The sequence below is a fragment of the Gobio gobio genome, assembly GCF_949357685.1.
Source record: "Gobio gobio genome assembly, chromosome: 5".
Classification (NCBI taxonomy): domain Eukaryota; kingdom Metazoa; phylum Chordata; class Actinopteri; order Cypriniformes; family Gobionidae; genus Gobio; species Gobio gobio.
Genome location: NC_137101.1, coordinates 27,361,763 through 27,381,806, shown reverse-complemented (window position 1 = coordinate 27,381,806; position 20,044 = coordinate 27,361,763). Strand labels below are relative to the sequence as shown.

General features: G+C 36.3%; 1 protein-coding gene across 1 annotated transcript in view; it reads right to left on the bottom strand.

Moving 5' to 3' along the window:
- The window catches only part of LOC307126812 (copine-8), a 153,514-nt gene that overhangs the window by 132,469 nt on the left and 1,001 nt on the right, over nucleotides 1–20,044 (bottom strand). The window lies entirely within an intron of this gene.

Here is a 20,044-nt window from a genome sequence, read left to right as displayed (position 1 = left end):
TGACTGTTGATAGCATAGACACACCCCTGAGTGAGAAGCACAGAGACCGCCATTTCTGCTTACTTGCTGTATCAGCTAACTAGAGGATTAAAATGCCTGTGCCAAAAAACTTCATAGCCTCCCGGGATCCGAGCCTCTCTCGGCTCTCACCAGGCTCTGAGTGGTTATATTTCATTTATGAAGGAAATGAACTGAAGAATGTTGGTAAAATGTTACATATTTGCGCAAATAATTTTACGGATGACTGCTTCACCAACGAGGGTCAGACTCAGTACAACGAAGCTTGTGTAAAGGAGCCGCGGAGCAGTAGCGCATTTGCATTTAAAGGGACACACACAAAAACTGCACGTTTTTTGCTCACACCCAAATAGGGGCAAATTTGACAATCTATAATAAATCTGATCTTGGGGGTATTTTCAGCCGAAATTTCACAGACACATTCTGGGGACACCAGAGATTTATGTTACATCTTGGGAAAAGGAGCATAATATGTTCCGTTTAATGAGGACATTTTCGACTTTATATCTACCCTTCCTCAAAAAATTTAATAAAATAAAAATACATTTTGATTTAAAAAAAATTATAAAATAAAATAAAAACACTTCCATCATAGGTGTATATTAATAAATTAATACGTATCATGTCATTGACTCAGTATTAGATGGCAATAATATGGTACTCTGATATATACCATGGTACTCAATGATTAGTATAATTTTTGTATAATTAGTATAATTCTCACTATTAACTAGTTGCTTATTAGCATGCATATTACTAGGATATTTACTGTTTATTAGTACTTATAAAGCACATATTAATGCCTTATTCTGCATGATTACATTCTACATTCCTAACCCTACCCAATACCTAAATTTAACAACTACCCTACTAACTATTAATAAGTTTATTAAGGCAAAAGTCATAGTTAATAGTTAGTTGATAGTGAGAACTGGACACTAATCTAACGTGTGACCATATATTCATTTATTAATTTATCACCACCATACATGTCCTTTTAATGTCCAAAAACTATAATAATGCTTTTTTTCTATGTGACATCCCCATGGTGCACAGACTCCATCACCAAAACCAAAGAGTCTGATTTGATGAAGAAAATAAATCTTGCATGTGGCAGAAAAATGCCTTGTCACGTGGCATTTTCTATTTATAGTGACATTTTAATTTCGCCTACTTGCAAATGTCAGAATATCACACTAAATGGCAACTTCAAAATCATTTGAGAGAGATCTTGTCACTGTGAAAGAATACAGAAGATGAAATCAATACTGTAGTCGCTCTTTGAGAACAGAGAGCTCTTTGTAGTAAGTGCAGCTGACGCGGGCAGTTGAAGAGACTGTAATTAGCTTTATGAGAGCACTCAGGGACTCTAGAAGCATTCACTGTTGTGTTTCTCTGCGTGCTAAAGGAGGCCTTTTGATTTGATAACCCTAAAACGTTTGCAGCTTTAAAATACAGCTCCCTCAATATTCTTCAGAAAAGGTCAACTACTTTTTCTGTTACGGGTTTATGCCAGCACAACATCTGTGCTTCCCTTGAGGGCAAGTCATTCACCTTCAAGGTTAAAGTGAGTGTTATTGAGAACCAATTAGTGGTTTCAAGTGCGATGCTATGCCTTTAAAAGAGGGGTTTGCATCCTAATAGACTACACTATAGAGTTAGGATTGCATGGTATACTGGTAGAAAACAAAGGTACCAATGTAATACAATATTAAAACAGTGTGAAACCATCATTTTTGATAACTTTTATACCAGACAATAATGTGCTTCTACTCAGCACAGTTCTGCAATTAAGGAAAAAAGCAAAATGAATGTTTAGGGGAGCTAAAATGACCTAAAAAAAAATGTGGGGCATCGATTGCAGAATTTTTAGTAAGGGATTGTTATTACTATACTATATTACTATATAATAACCAGTGTATTACATGTTAAATAAATTGTAATGCTCAATAGGGCAAATTTAGTCCTGCCTTAGAGTTCGCAAGAGCCAATTGGCTTTTTTATAAAGTTAATATGGATTGTTTACTATGCAACTTGCATATTCGTTAGCACCCTGAAAATGCTTTTTTTGTGTGTGTGATTTGAGTTAAGGAAGCATTATTGCTCATTATTGCGTTACAATTTATTTCACATGTAATACACTGGGTATTATATAGTAATTATATAGTAATAATAACCACTAATCACTTACACTTACTTCTCTTTTTATTCCTGATTATGTTTTTGAAATACAATTAAAAATTAAAGCTGCTAGCAGCGATGAAAGGGCCCTCGCACATGCACCGCCACCCGGTGGCCTCAGGAAAACAGTGAATAGTGGGCGACATGCATTTAAGCAGGTCAATATAGGAGAAATATGGCTAACTCACTTCAATGTGCCACACTTCCTTCTGCCAGCAGGTCACGCTTCGACTATAACTGAATATTGCCATGTAGTCTTCAGGTCAGGACTATTATCAAACGTGAAGTTTGAGGCAGATCGGACATTGTATACCTGAGTTACAACAACTTCCTGTTTAATGGCGTAAATCACATACAGTAGCACGTATCCACGTGTTGCAAGATTTATTGTGTTTCTAGCATTTTTGGGATTTCATGGCATATTTAAAAGTGTTTCTGGGAGTGAATTATAGTATAAAGCATGCCATTTCCTGTTGCCAGCAGGTGGCGCTATGACTAACTGAATATTGTCATGTAGATGGGTTTAGGTCAGGACTCTTATCAAACATGTGAAGTTTGGGGCAGTTCGGACATTGTATGCCTGACTTACAACAGCTTCCTGTGTCATGGCGAAACATCAGACTTTGTCAGGCCACCACGGACACGCCCTTCAGGGAAAACTCAAGATCTTCACAATATAACATCACCAAGGCCTATAGATTAGATTGACCAAATAGGATGTTGATCTGATTACATCTCAATGAGGAGTTAATCACAGCGTAAAACATGCCATTTCCTGTTGCCCACAGATGGCGCCATGACTGTCACAGAATATTGGCATGTTGATATCTTCAGGCAAGGACTCTAATAAAACATGTGAAGTTTGGGGCAGATCAGACATTGTATGTCCGAGTTACAACAATGTCCTGTTTCATGGCGAATCAACAAAATTTCTGAGGCCGCCACGGACACGCCGTTCAGTGAAAACTCAAGATCTTCGCAATTTAACGTTGCAAAGGGCTTTAGATTAGACTGACCAAATATGATGTTGATCTGATTAAATCTCTATGCGCAGTTGATTAAAGTACAACATCTGGAAATGGGAAAATTTGCAACAATTTAGTAAAGAAAAATCAAAATATCTCACTTCCTGTTGGTTTTCAGATTTCGTACCAGAAGACTTTTTTGTAGGTCTTGGGCTGTTACATGTGTGTACCGAATTTCATACCTGTACGTGAAACGTAGCGGGAGGGGCACTTAGTTGAAATGTTGTAGGTGGCGCTATGGAGCCATTTTGCCACGCCTAATTCTGAAACTCATATGTAGATGTCTTCAGGCCAGGACTCTTATCAAACATGTGAAGTTTGGGGCAGATCGGACATTGTATGCCTGACTTACAACAGCTTCCTGTGTCATGGCAAAACATCAGATTTTGCAAGGCCGCCACGGACACGCCCTTCAGTGAAAACTCAAGATCTTCACAGTTTAACATCGCAAAGGCCTTTAGATTAGACTGACCAAATATGATGTTGCTCTGATTAAATCTCTATGCAGAGTTGATTAAAGTACAACATCTGGAAATGGGAAAATTTGCAACAATTTAGTAAAGAAAAATCAAAATATCTCACTTCCTGTTGGTTTTCAGATTTCGTACCAAGATACTTTTTTGTAGGTATTGGGCTGTTACATGTGTCTACCGAATTTCATACCTGTACGTGAAACGTAGCGGGAGGGGCATTTAGTTGAAATGTTGTAGGTGGCGCTATGGAGCCATTTTGCCACGCCTAATTCTGAAACTTATATGTAGATGTCTTCAGGCCAGGACTCTTATCAAACATGTGAAGTTTGGGGCAGATCGGACATTGTATGCCTGACTTACAACAGCTTCCTGTGTCATGGCGAAACATCAGACTTTGTCAGGCCTCCACGGACACGCCCTTCAGGGAAAACTTAAGATCTTCACAATATAACATCACCAAGGCCTTTAGATTAGACTGAACAAATATGATGTTGATCTGGTTACATCTCAATGAGGAGTTAATCACAGCGTAAAACATGCCATTTCCTGTTGCCCACAGGTGGCGCTATGACTGTCACTGAATATTGGCATATTGATGTCTTCAGGCAAGGACTCTAATAAAACATGTGAAGTTTGGGGCAGATCAGACATTGTATGTCAGAGTTACAACAACTTCCTTTTTCATGGCGAAACATCAGATTTTGCAAGGCCGCCACGGACACACCCTTCAGGGAAAACTCAAGATCTTCGCAATTTAACGTCGCAAAGGCCTTTAGATTAGACTGACCAAATATGATGTTGATCTGATTCTCTAGGAGGAGTTCGTTAAAGTACAACGTCTGGAAATGGCACATTTTGCAACAAAAAATAAAAAATATCTGACTTCCTGTTGGTTTTCAGATTTTGCACGTAGAGACTTTTTTGTAGGTATTGGGCTGTTACATGTGTATACCGAATTTCATAGCTGTACGTGAAACGTAGCGGGAGGGGCACTACGTTAGGTGGCGCTGTCGAGCCATTTTGCCACGCCTAATTCTGAATACCATAACAGACGTAAATTTTCGCCAATTTGGACGCGTTTTGAAAGTTTTGTGAGTTTTCGAGCGTGTTTAGGCCCCCAAAAAAGCGATTCATTCGGGAGAAGAAGAAGAAGAAGAAGAATAAAAAACTTTCGAAATCCAATAGGGTCCTCACACCATCGGTGCTCGGGCCCTAAATATATTTAAAGTATGCAGTAAGTAAATGGTGTAAAAACACATTTCACTTAGAAATTGCTAGTAAATGTCACAAATAATTGCAAAGAAAAGGCAAGTAACACATTGAATTAACCATTAATTTTTCAAGTAAAAAAGTAGTATTTTATTGTAAGATAAATCAATAGACCAATAACCTTGTTTTATGGAGACTTTTTGAAAAATATTGTTTTACAGTGTATGCACAGTATACCAAAATGTACAGCACTGCATGACATACTGCATCCCATTATGCAATGCGATTAACTTTCCATTTTTTTCAAATATCTACAACCAAAAAAAAACTTTATCATTTTCTCATTTTTTTCTCATTTGCTGGGACTGTCAAAAGACATTTGAGCAAAGAAATTGAAATGTTGTTGGGGGGTTTTCCTGATATTATTTTTGCAATTATGATATATGTTTTGCTTATATTATACAATTGGAAATGGAAGTACCTTTGGAAAATATGCAGAGACATGAAACTAATTTGCTAAGTGCAATACGGCATTCTGTGAACCTGCTTGATTTACAGATGGATTATAACTGCCTGTAAAAAGACAGATTTCATATCTTTCATAAAACGCATGATTTCTGTGTGATGTTTGAGTCATATGTGCCATCTGTGTGTCATAATTGGTTTCTGTGCTCATTGATTTTTCCTTTTGAGGACGTTGTTTGCCAACTCATAACACTGCCAGTGTATTTCTAGTGACTGAAAACAACAGGAAGCTTCCAGGAAGGTGTCGGACTTTCACTTCAAGGAGCAGAAATGTGTGATCAAGCACAGCTACGGCATGTAGTCTTTCTTAGATGTTTTGACCGTCTAGTTTTTTTTATATAGTTCATGCTCTGACATCGTTGCCAAAGCTCTCAGCATCATATTTTCTCTGAAATCTCAAGACAAGTAAAAGTCAGGTGTAATGACAAAGCAAAGCGCTCTGTGGAAATATGTTGCTTTCAATGTGAGCTTACCAGTTCACACCAAACACGAAAACTATAATGATAACTATAACTAAAACTAAGCTTGAGCTTTTAAAGCATTCATTCTTCATGTGAAATACTTTTTGAAAGTGCACATTTTAAACAAACACAAGGTCATTAAGCTTTTATGTAGCAATGCTTGATCATTACAATTGCTGTTATTAATGGTTATGTTGATCAATAATGCACTCCAATCATGCACAGTTTTTGAAAGTTGCATAATAAAGTCCAAACTTTTTTTTTGCTTCAAAGACGCAAGTCTTGCTGTTCAAGTAAACTGTAGGTTGCCTTCCAAAAGCTCTTGGCCGGTAACCAATGCGGAAAATGTACATTGATTAAATACTGTCAGTCGTTGGGACTGCAGTGTTCTGTTCTCTGCTGTACTGCCTGCCTGAGTCTTCCTTATAGAGCGTATTGAGCTTTAGCTCAGCGGGTTTCTTGTCACTGCTCAATACACTCAGACACACTTTTCATTTTCCTCAATACAACCCATTATGTGATCTTTATGGCCTTAAAGGTCAATGGAGCGGCTTCCTGCTGTCGTGACAGATCGTGGTGCCAAAAATATCACTGTTAGATCAGTTCAGAGCAGCCTGGTCCATACGCAATTCAGACGCCATTGTTTCACACACAAAAACATGCTAGCGTTTCAGCAAAAGACAAGGAAGCATTTTAAAAGCTTTCACTGACGAAATGAACACATACCCTTTACTATTTCATTTTAAAACCTTTTTACTGGAACAAACAGGAATTACTGTAAAGTTTCTTAACTCTTTCATGTTAAAGCACTTTTTACTGGAGCAAACTCCACCATATTACGGTAAAGTTGCTTAACTACTTCACGTTAAAGGGCACCTATTATGCAAAATTCACTTTTACATGGTGTTTGAACATAAATGTGTGTTGGCAGTGTGTGTACACAACCACCCTATAATGGTAAAAATCCACCCACTCCTTTTTTAATCCCCATAAATCATAAGCATTGTCTCAGAACAAGTCGTTTGCAGATTCCTGGGAATGTGATGTCAATTCACAAGCCCCGCCCACAAGTGTTGATGGACACTGACGTATTAGCAAAGACCCCGCCCTCAGAGAGCTGCACACACTCCGCCATGTTTATCTCCTCGCCAGAGAATTTAACAGCAGCATTCAAGTAAGAAATGTGTTCTTATTAAAGCTACTAAAGTTCATTTCAAGAGCCGTGAGTGATTTTCTGTTTATCTTTTGTTGTTTGATTCATAATTAACAGCAGATCTAGCAGTAGGTACTGTATATTACACTTTCACTTTAGTAACGTTACACAGATCTAATATACACATTACGGTAAAGTTTCTTGAAAAACTTGTTTATTCACAGCAAGCACATTTTCTTAACCATTTCAAAGCACTTTTACTGGAACAAACTCCACCAACAGGAATTACAGTAAAGTTACTTCAAACTTACTGTTTTTTCGTGTAGCAAACATTTAGCAACAACAGACAATTTGCCACTACTAAAAAATAGATTTGGCTAGCTCTTGTCACATTTTTTGCTAACAGTAACTGTTGGAATGAACCTCTCTCTACAAAACCTGTTTCGTAACAAATATACTTCCTTCTAAAAAAAACATCTCAAGACAACAGCTTTCAAACTTCTAATATATTAGGCTAATTGTTGGTCTATTTGGACATTTAAATGGACAGACTTTGCCTGCTGCAGCTAGCATGTCTAACCAATAAAATAATTATATATATATATATATATATATATATATATATATATATATATATATATATATATATATATATATATATATATATATATATATATATATATATATATATATATATATATATAAATAGTGCTTTTCTGGTTACTCAAAGCGCATTACATATGGAAGGGGGGGAATCTCCTCAACCACCACCAATGTGCAGCATCCACCTGGATGATGTGATGGCAGCCATAGTGCGCCAGAACACTCACCACACGCCAGCTTATTGGTGGAGATGAGACAATCAGTATGGGGATTATTAGAAGGCCATGATGGACAGAGGTCAATGGGCAAATCTGGCCAGGATGCTGGGGTTAAACTCGTACTCTTTTATGAAAGACATCCTGGAATTTTTAATGACCACAGAGAGTCAGGACCTCGATTTCATGTCTCATCAGAACGACGGTGCTTTTTGACGGTGTCCCCATAACTATACTGGGGTGATAGGACGACCCACACAGACCACAGGGTGAGCACCTCCTGCAGGCTTCACTAACACCTCTTCCAGCAGCTACCTAATTTGAACATTTTCAAGGTCAACCCTAACCTAACCCTTCAGTGGGCAACCAGTCTTGGGCTACAGGGTGATATGGCTGCTGACAAGATTTATCCATTCTGTTATACTCTGTTCTGCTCCATCTTAAACACAAGGATGTTTCTTGTGTTAGCCCCCCTTAAGAAATAGATCTGAATGCTGTACCGTGGATGCAAAAACAAAATGATTATACAGGTTTTCAATAAATAATGGCTAGTTAGTCGATTTTGACTAGTACATTTGACATCTACCTAGTAGTCACACATAAAAAAGAAAGCACTGAATAAAGCACTTTAACTAAAACAGAAACATCACATTTCTGCACTTAAACCTATCACTACACTTGCCCTATAGAATTCCCCTGTAAATATTTTTACTGTAAATGCCAAACATTTTTTAGAGGTAATTGACACAGATTCGTCATAGAGCTTAAATTGTATTTAACCCCCAATATTCTTTTAAATTGATCAAAAATATAATGTGCCTCTTGTTCAAGGTTTGCCTTTTTCATTTAAAGGGTGACCTCTGGATTGAAGCGGGCGGCTTGCAAGGAAGAGCAAAGCAGCACAGTAATGTGTCATCCAGTGCAGTATAAATCTCCCATCAAGCCTGGGGAGCAGCAGACCAACAGAGGTTCACCAACGCAATGAGTCACATAGCAACCAGAATTTACCGCTTCGACAGACTGCTGGAAACCCAGCGAGCGCTTGAGAGGGGGGCCAATCACATAGTCCGCCTGGGCAGGTCATCATCAGCCGCTTCAGAGAAAACAATGTTTGTTCTACAGAACAAATAAACAGCCTTATTACAGATATACACACAAAAATCACACACAGACCCATACATACACGCACAGGGACAGGGGAAAGCATGTAAATTTGCCGATATTAATTCCAGCATTACAGCAGCACCTGGATCTACTTCCAGACTGCCCTCAAGCAACTTTTTCAATTCTACTCTCATTTCATTCTGCATGCTTTAATGCATCCTGCTACTGATAAGTCCAGCAGCCACTTCTGGACTGAAAGCAAGCCTACTTCCGGTTCTGACCTCTGAGTGAGACCTTGCTTCTATAAACAGAAAGCAAATTATTTTTCACACAGTTCCAAGAAGTGTGATTTCTCTCATCATTGTCTGGGGACAAATATCGGGCGATCGACTAAAGCTATTAACCGCCTTTTAAAAGTGCCTGTAAAGTTCAAGGAACTCTTTGCTTAAAGGGATACTGTAGTTTGCCCAAAAAATGAAAATTCTGTCAGTAGCATGGACCTCCGTTTACATGGACCCTAATAATCTGGTTGTAATCGGACTAGTAGCACAATCACTTGTAACCACATCAATCGGAATGAATTGGCCAGATCTGATTAAAATTTCATTCGGATTGTAAGGGGTGGTTTATTCCTTTTGTAATCCGATCAAGAGGACATGTAAACACTGATCAGATTAAAAACCGAAACTGGGGAGTACTAATGATGTAGAAATAGCTTAATGACGTATGACGCACTGAACGAGCTGTTCTTCCTGTTAAATAAAGTGTAATAAATGAGTGTCGTCCACTCATCGTCTGTGAAGTGGAGCAGGACAACGTCCATCGTCCACCATTCCTTGTTTCAGACTCTCATCCACAGACGACTTATTTTGGGCATGGGAATGGCCATTTTTACTGTTCAATAAATATATGTAGCATGACATAACGGTTCATGTGCTCGTCGTCGCCTAATTAGGACCCGGAAAAAGAAAAAAGTCGGCTTTTTAAAAAAAGAAAAGGAGGATGGTTAGTGTGCAACAACAGCGGGAAACTATTCGTGCAAGGTGTACGCATGTCAAAAGATTAAATCCTATCAGAAGCTTGTGACATATAAATGGCACAACAACCCGATCAATTTATTTAGCGTTCATGTAAACACTACGTTCAGATACATCAATCGGAATGAATTCATTCAAATTGAAGCAAAAAGTGTCCATGTAAACTTACCCTCACGTCACTCCACTTAATCAAAAGTGAATGGGAATTGAGGTTGTCAAACTCAAAAAATTACAAAATCACCATGAAAGTATCATAAATGTAGTCCCCATGACTTATATTGCCCCATGACTTAAAGCTTTTATGAAAACTCATGAGAGAAGTAGCATTGATTTGTGAAAGAATCATCTTTTCAATGAATCAGTTGAGTCGGTTCATAAAACCAATAAGTTGGGTGTTTCCCGTAAAGTGTAACTTGCTTCTTAACTAGTTAGTCACAACTGTTTCCCACAATTGTAGTTACTTTGCCGTACATCTGTTATACAATATCACAACAATATAGAAATTTAGTGGCGTTTATGGCGTTGACAGATGGTGGAGTAATAACTCGGTTTGAGATTGAATTAATGCCAGATTATTGCTGTAAATAACCAACTACATTGAATACTTCAATATTTTGTTCTCTGCTCTTTTGCTTTATTTTCAGACATTTAATTTAATCACAGGTTCCCTTTTACATCATTCTCTGGGGTTCCCTGAGCACATTTGCAGATGCTCACGCTGCAAAAATGACTTTCGTTCTCTTGACAAACTAAAAGACATAGAATGAAATTTGTACATACGTGGAATGAAAGATATAGAACATACTGCAAGATAGCTTGCTTATTTTGCTTTATGATTGTGAATGTTCACTGAAACTGGGATTTTCGGCAAACAGACTTGAAACTTATCGTTGAACTATGTTGGTAACGACAGTCACAGAGGTCACAATCAAAGTTTGTTAACTATGCTTTCGGGAAATGTACCCCTGAATGATTCATGATTAGTTCATCACAAAAAGCTATTGTATGGCTTCAGAAGACATAAAGTACAGAGTCATATGGACTTCTTTTAAGTGTCCTTTTTGAAGCTTAAAAGCTCCAGGCCTTGTTCATATAGTTGCATGCCAAATGAGATCAATACATTATTCAAAATGTCTCCTTTTATGTCATATGTTGGGAAGAACATGAGGGCGAGTAAATAAATTATTCCTTTAAGGCCACTGTACACCTCTCAAGCTCCCAGGTTCAAACAAATACAAATACGTGAATAAATATGTAAAGCTGCAAAGCAAAATTAGGACGGACCGGATAAAATCAATTCATCTCAGAGGATCAAACACATCTCCTGGCCGGAAACCGTGTAAATTACACCCCCACACTCTCAGATTCTCACGCATTTGCACACACACACACACACACAGACCGAACCACCTGCAGCCTGTGCTGTTGTGATTATTTAAAGGATTTGCTCAGCCACATATCAAAACTATGTCATAATTTACTTATTGTGTTTTGTTTTTGTTGCAAAATTAGATGTTTTTAAGAATATCCAAATGAGCTTGAGCGTGTCATTCCCATTTATTGTAAACAAACAACAAAAAGCCCAAGTGACCCCACCATGGCCTCTCTGATGTGAGGTTATTCCCTGAATAAATTTTGCAATTAAATCAAGGATGCGTTTTTAATCGAGGTGATCTAAGGATACTGGGTTGTGGAGCAGAAATGCTGAGAAATCCACCTCGAGAGAGAGACTCAGCTGAGTCTAAGCCGCTCTTTTGACCCTTCAGATCGGTTACAGAGTAAATGAGACCCCCAGCACCTCCACCTGAGTAAGACATCCCTAACAAGCATCTTCTAATGAAGTTGGACGTGAGAATCATAATATTGGCAGGCTGGATCTCAGTGGATCATCTCAGTGATTTAAGATTGAGATGATGATTCTTTAAGAACAGTCCTGGCTAAACAAGTGTTTCAGGATGTCACAGTCCACCCTAAAAGTGAAACTATTCAAAAGAGAAACTCCGACAGTGCTCGTCAAGAAATACTCCAGGTTCAGAGCATGTTAAGCTTTTACCACAGACATTCAGTGTGTAAAAACAAATAGACTGCATTAGAATATTAATAGTATTGTCACTAAAGTACTTTGATGCCTTGAACTTAAATTTTAAATGTTAAATACATAACAGCCTTTCTGTAGTAATGAGTAATAGGTCAATTTGTGTGTATTTGAACTCTGTAAAAAGCATCAAAGGTTTCTCTTAACAACATGTTTTTTGAGGTGTTGTGCATTGAAGCCAATCACAGACGTTTATGTTGAGCATTTGATTACAACGGCCAATCAGAGGAGTTTAAGTGAATAAGAATCCACACAAAACTATATTTTTTGTTCAGCGCAATGCTGTTTTAATGTGTTATTTACTTATAAGTCTTATTAGCATTAATTACTAACTCTTTTTTTGTATTTTGTATTTATTCATTTTCATACAGTTAAATCATTAGTTAAAAAGTATCACTTCACATGTTAATTTTGTTAAAAATAGTGGACAATATTAGTTTTTAGTTAATGTCAGTATCAACGTTTAATAATACATTATTAAATTCAAAAGGTGTATCTGTTAAAAAATTTTAATGGACCTGAGTTAATATAAAATACTGTCAACAAATATTGATAATGGGACATTAAATAATTCCAATAGTTTTTCCTATGGTACCAAAATGTTACTGGTATTGGTATTGACTATTGTAACAGTTAGTTTAGCATTTTTGTAAGACAATATGCCATAAATTAATGATTGCATAACATGCTCCTTCTGCAAATTGTAAAAAGGTGTGAGCTGAATATATGAAGATAAATGTACTTACATTCAAGCAAAAAATATGCATTTGATACAATGTACATACATGCTTTTTTAATGTAACTACAATGTAATAACATAGTATCCAATGTACTATGTACTATAGTTACAACATCTAATATAAAAAGAGTCCCTTAAATCTTTGTGTATGATCAAAAAGGATAATTTACGTTTTTAGTCCTGTAGAAAAAGATTATTGCTGCTTGTACAATTTACTAAATTAAAATGAGTTAAAACACAATTCCTGAACATTTGTCACTACCTAATGTTATTGTGTTCAATCCACTTTGAAGTGTATTTGTGTTTGCACTACCTGAATTATATTTGTTGCAACTGAAACTGGGCAGTGATCTTTTTTTAGTTATCAGCATTCTTTGCATAAGGCTGGATCAACAGAGTAAATGCTGAAATTAAGTGCTATTTTATGAGTTTTATGAGGGAAAGACCTGCTAGTGTTTAATGTTCAGTTACGTTTGACATTTAAAAGAATTTCTGTCATGTTGAAGTTGAAGTATTACTTTTATAAGATATCAGATTTACATTTTTTGCCACAAGCCATATCTACAGATCAGAATAAAGACCAGTAAAAACACCATATCAACACCCTAGCAACCATCTAGAGTAGCCTAGCAACTGCATAACAAAGCATGCAGCCAAACAACACTTTACTACTGTATTACTGTTATAATACTATTTTAATATTCTTCTGCATGGAAGACCTGTCTGAATGACTTGGCATCAAATAACACTTTAAGAACAAAGTAAAAAATAAATGTATCGGTCAAATATTGAAACGGGAAGTTCTGTGAATGAAACAAGCAATTGTATCAAGCAAAGTTGTTTACCAATCATTTGAATCAGAGTCCAAAGGGGATTCTTATCTAACTTTGACAGCCAGCCCGGATTTAATAGAGCCGTAAACAGAAGCAAATACAAGTTTATGTGTTCTGGAGTGGAACATTTCAATTGAATTACGTCGTGTTGCTGATTATTCAATATGAGAGGAAAGAGCTTGTAATACTGACTCTGAGTCAGTAATACTGAGTTTCCCAAAGCACAAGTAGAATATTAATCAGTCATAATACTTCATCTCTAAGGCATGTTTCATAAAAGTATAATTCTCTATGTAAGTAAAAATGTTGGAAGCTTCTGCTCGCTTTTACGGTTTATAAGAAACAGAGGAACAGAAGTTAATTTATATTAATTCATTTTGATTGTTACAAAGCCACCATCGACAACATTTGAGAATACATATTGTTCCCAGAAGGAATTTGTGCATTTATTTTACATTATAGACCAGGGGTCTTTGCTCCACCAATTATTGTTTGATCTCAAACTATAATAATTATGAAAAAAAAGTTTTAAAAATAGAAAAGTTAAATTCAACAGCGACAAGTTTACACAATATGTAACTTAGTCCCTGCGCCACCTCTGAAGAACTTGTAGACATACATTCATAAGCATAACTAACAGAGAGATAAAATAATAATAATAACAATAATTTCAAAAGAAACATCCTGCAAATTTGTAGACTTCAATCAATCAATCAATCAGTCAGTCAGTCAGTCAGTCAGTCAGTCAATCTGCAACCTACATAAGACAAGGAATAGTGGCATTTATTGTCTTGACAACATAGCATGCAACTATTTAAAATAAATACTATTTAACATTTTTGCACATGCATTATATATTATTTTGTACTTTTAAAGATTAAATATTAAATGGTCAGCAATAACAGCAAAATATACACTAGAGCTGCACATTTCATTGTTAAAAAAACGATATGACAGCGGTTCACATTTTATTGGTTTACAGCGTGAATGCCGCAGAAAACACACAAAACAAATAAAATGTAAAAGAGCTTTGAGATACAAATAGATTTGACAAGAAATCTGAGGTATATTTTTACGGACTGCAGAACAGCCGAAAGCTTCAGAAAAGAGAAGCAAATGGATAGCTGCAATTCACAGAAACAACTGGACTCCAGGCAGCGAAACATGGATCTGCAGTTATCATTTTGTGTCAATATGTTGAATTTTACAGTAAATCATACCCTATATATTGTATTGTTATATATTGTATTGACAATTCATCAATTTAATATTTACCAATTTATATTCTGTATAATTGGATGTTTTTAAATGAACACAGACAAAAACTATAGGGCTGGACGATTTGAAACTATAGCTATATAACATTGATATTAGTGATCACACGGCTTTAGACCTACATATTTATATAAAGCGTTCACAGGCAAATTTGCTTTATGTATTTCCCCGCCGTTGAAATCAGGCTCATATTAATGTAAAGAAACACGATTCGTGGCTGCATGTCAATATCCATGGATCACTGGATCTTTGGTAAGCTGTAAGGAACACTATTGAGTCCAACCTTTAGTTTAAACCGATAATCGGTTTGTTTTACTCACATTTTTGCAGTTTTACTTATTAAATCCCCTATAAAGAGCAGCAGTGACGTCAATGCCTCCCTCTATTGCAATTGAATCATTCACTCAAGAGATTTGTTCAAAAACACTGATTCATCAGGTAATGAAACAAGTAAAGTATTTATGAGTGAGTCATTGAATCATTCACTCAAGAGATTCGTTCAAAAACGCTGATTCATCGGGTAATGAAACAAGTAAAGTATTTATGAGGGAGTCATTGAATCATTCACTCAAGAGATTTGTTCAAAAACGCTGATTCATTGGGTAATGAAACAAGTATTTATGAGTGAGTCATTGAATCATTCACTTAAGAGATTTGTTCCAAAAACACTGATTCATCAGGTAATGAAACAAGTAAAGTATTTATGAGTAAGGGTGCATTCCATTCGACAGGGTCCCTACGCACTGTTCACTGCTCCCTACTCCCTGAGCACGGTATATCAGTTGAAGTGGACTTCGCTGACAATAATCGCTCATTTGAAACGCCCTGCAACGTCATCAAAGAAAGGCAACGACGGGTGCAGATTATGATATAGCCTAACATAAATTAATATTGTAATTTACTTTACTTTCAAATTGAAAACCATATAATTAGCATATACATTTACAAAACACACAGTATAGGCTATCTAAAACATATAATCAAAACATTATCCATTAGTTTTATTAGTTGACTTATAACCTGTATTGACTATGAACAGATTTGAAGCTGCACCTGTCATTCAATATGAAAATACTTTGATTTGGTTAACTATGTATGTAGGCTATTCTTAATGGTCTTTGCAGCGGTCTCATCTCGTGCGCTTTCTTTCCCAAGTGCAGCTGCACAGTAAACATTCCTGAGGTAAATAAAGTAAAATATAAAACATGACAGCCCTCAGGTGCTTCTCAACACTTTTAATTTGTTTACATATTCATAAAATATAATATACAAATGTAACAGTTATTGCCATAACCATTCATAAATACTCTAGTTTGTATAATAACTAATATTCGAATGCATGTAAACTCCTTTATCGCAGAGCTGTTTAAAAACGCTTCCAACCAACGGCTCTGCGCCATCATTAGTTCAGACAGGTGATGCATGCGACGTGCAAAGACATTTGGGTGATTTTCACTCTCTACTTCCTGTGAAGTGATGTATCGATGTTCCCTTCTTCCCTGCCCCGTTCGCAGTACCCTTCGGACTGAACATGTTTGCTCCCTTTGGATTGGAATCTCACTTAAGATGGCGGAAAACACTCTGAAGTCCACTTCGCAGTCCACTTACGGTCGAATGGAACGCACCCTAAGTCATTGAATCATTCACTCAAGAGATTTGTTCAAAAACACTGATTCATTGGGTAATGAAACAAGTAAAGTATTTATGAGTGAATCATTGAATCATTCATTCAAACCAGATTTTTTTTAAATAATTCATTCAAATTAATGAAACATTTTTAAATAGTAAACAGCAGCAATTAACGTTTGGTCAGAACCTCTAGTAATTACATGCTATTTTGTAGGGGTGTAACGTTACACGTATTCGTATTGAACTGTTTCGGTACAGGGCTTTCTGTACGGTGCGCGCGTGTACCGAACGGTTATGAATGCAATCTTTAACATTTCACAGTTGGCTTGTTTAAACCGCGGAACACACTTCAATCCGAGTTCCCACACGAACATATTGAGTATTCAGTCCATTTTATCACGTAATTCAAACGATAAATGCCGTTTTAACGCTCAATAATGTGACGTGACTGATAGACGCGTATCAGTTCAACTTCAAGCAACAGCGCATGGCGCGCGAGTGAACGCGATCATCTCTTCCTAAAGAAATGAATATCTTAAGGTATGTTGAGGATACATTACAACTTACTGAAACGTATCATATGTTGTGTAATCGCTCCATCTGTGTTTCAACTGCGGTAAGACAATAAAACAGCTTGTAAACAATGTCATGTAGAATCACGTTTACCTCAGAAGTCATTCAGTGTCCACAGCTGTGAGTTCACTAGAGAGATTAACTCTTTCACTGAATACATGCACTATATTAGCCTATATATTCGTTATATTAGCCTATGTATATTCATTATATACCACTTAGCCTGTCAGTGATGTCTTGTTTATTTAATGTATGTTTAAATAAACCTGTCATGAAAATTACAGCCACTAAATGATTATATTTCAACAACGAATTGGAGAAAAAATTATAATAATTAGATTTAGATGTTAATGCAAAAACTGCCTTATATGAAGCTTATGAGTGTTGATTATTATATCTAAAAATAAATAGCAAATGAATTTAGGCTAATAGTTTGGGCTCTGTTGTTAATCTTTAATAGCAATATGTAAGTAAGGGCTCCCTATATAGTTAACAGCATTATCTTTAAGAAACTATTAGTTATAACTGAATTCATTTAAGGACAGACACAATTTTTTTTCATTAAAAATTAATAAAAATCAATTTTGTAAAACTGCTGTACCGAATCCGTACCGAACCGTGACTTCAAAACCGAGGTACGTACCGAACCGTCAGTTTTGTGTACCGTTACACCCCTACTATTTTGTTTAGTCATCTGTTCAGAATCTTGGGAGAATTGTGATCTGTATTTGAAACAAAAAAGTGATTCCTCAATTTATTCAGAATTGTGTTTTTAACCCAAAATACATGTTTGTTAACTGTTACCCACATGCAGTGTTGGGGAAAGTTACTTTTAAAAGTAATGCATTACAATATTGCGTTACTCCCTTGAAAAGTAACTAATTACTTAGCATTACTTACATTACTTAGTTACTTTTTAAGAAAAGTAATGTGTTACGTTACTTTTTCTCACCTGGGCGGGGCTTGTTTGCTTTTTTTGTTTTGTTTTGTTTAACAAAAAAAGTTATTTTTTGGGGGCAAATGTAAAGACTCTTTCACACCAATATTTAAATAATAAGCCTCAGGCTTAAGGAAAATGCTAATTTACGCATGTACAGTATAAAGGCCGCCGCTCAAACAAACCTTTCAGCTTCCATTCTGGATAACGGAAGAATAGGATGCAAGAGACGAGTTTAACACTTACTTCACCAATAAAAACAAAAAATCTGAAGTCAATTTTACTTATGGTTTAACTGAATCAAAGGTCAGCAGTAAATTGGTCAATAAAGTGAGATTAAATGCATAAAAATGTTTGCTTTATTTAACATATTTAATTATTGGAGGTTTGCATAGTATTGGAGTTTGCATTTGATTGATAACCATCATGTTCACACACAACGTCTCTGCACTTACGATTTCTCTCAACATGAGGACAAGAGAGATGTCAGTTGGTAAATGGGAAAACAAAGTAACTTGCGTTACTTATTTGAAAAAGATACTGAGATATTTTGTTGTAACTTTTAAAAGTAATGCGTTACTTTACCAGTTACTTGAAAAATAAATCTGATTACATAAATCAAGTTGTAATGCGTTACCCCCAACACTGCCCACATATATCCTATATTCACTTCTTACTCAGAAAAAAAAACACTGCAATTAAATCATCTCTATAAAGCCCTTTAAAACAGACTATATTTAACTAGCATAAACCAGTCAGGTTGGATATTCTCTAGCCATCCACCAATTTGTATGTGATTATAAAGTGACCTAACACCTTCATGCGCTTCTAGTTCAGATAATTACACAGCCAAGAACCCACTCACGTTGAAAATTGAACTCTGGTCACTCTGAAACATAATTAACAGCTTAAAAAAAAAAAAACCTAACTTCCTCAACATGCAAACTTCACAACACCTGTGGGCCTTGAAATATCCATAACACTAGACCCTAAATGTATTATGCATCTAGTTTTGCATTTTATTTTACAGGTTTTACTGTGATCTTATGGATACAGACATTATCCTCTATCTGCTCATCTGTCATGATAACCATGGTGACAGTGGTAAAGTGGCCCTACAGTACAGGAATGTACCTGATCGTAACCATGGCACCACTACTGTTCCCTTCCCACCCGGTGCAGTGTTGCAAAAGAGCTTCTAGATTGTGCGCACCTATGTGTGTGTGTGTGTGTGTGTTCCCTGTTGCACAAGCCTCCCCAAGGGGACACGGAGCATAGTAATTCACCGTCAACATCTCCTCACAATGGCTGAGCGGACAGCTCCTGCCCACTCGCATTTGTTTACACAAGGGAGGCCAGATGCATCACAAACTTATACACTTAAATGATTCATTTCAACAATCTTAATGCACAACAATCAATCATTTTCCCAAACATTTTTGATGCTTCATTAAAGCCATCACTTTCCAGCTAAACCAAAAACAAAAGGCTGTTGAGAAATATGAAATAATCATTATCTAAATGACTCGCTTCTAGTGGGAGAGTGAGTTCAAAAGGTAAATCACCAGTAATCCTGATGATATAGGCCTATTAATAAAATATGAATCATAACAGTATTTTAAAAGATGGGAAGTGTGTGTAGTATGAGGAATGTGTAAAGAAGTGTTAAATGTTTGAGTTAAAATGTGATGTCTCCTAAATCCACCATAAACTACTCATAAACAACATGAATATCATAAAGGAGACATGTTTGAAACGTTAACATTTGTGTGTAAGTGTGTGTGGTTTTGTAGTTATTTGTAGTTGAAAGTAAGAAATAATAAATTTACTAAATATATCTTAATCTAGATATGCCAAAAGGTTTTTTGAAAGCACTCTAACAATAGAATTTTAATAATTTAATAGAAAGAACAACAGAAATCTACTGTAAGCCTCTATATCCGTGATACAACAAGTGTG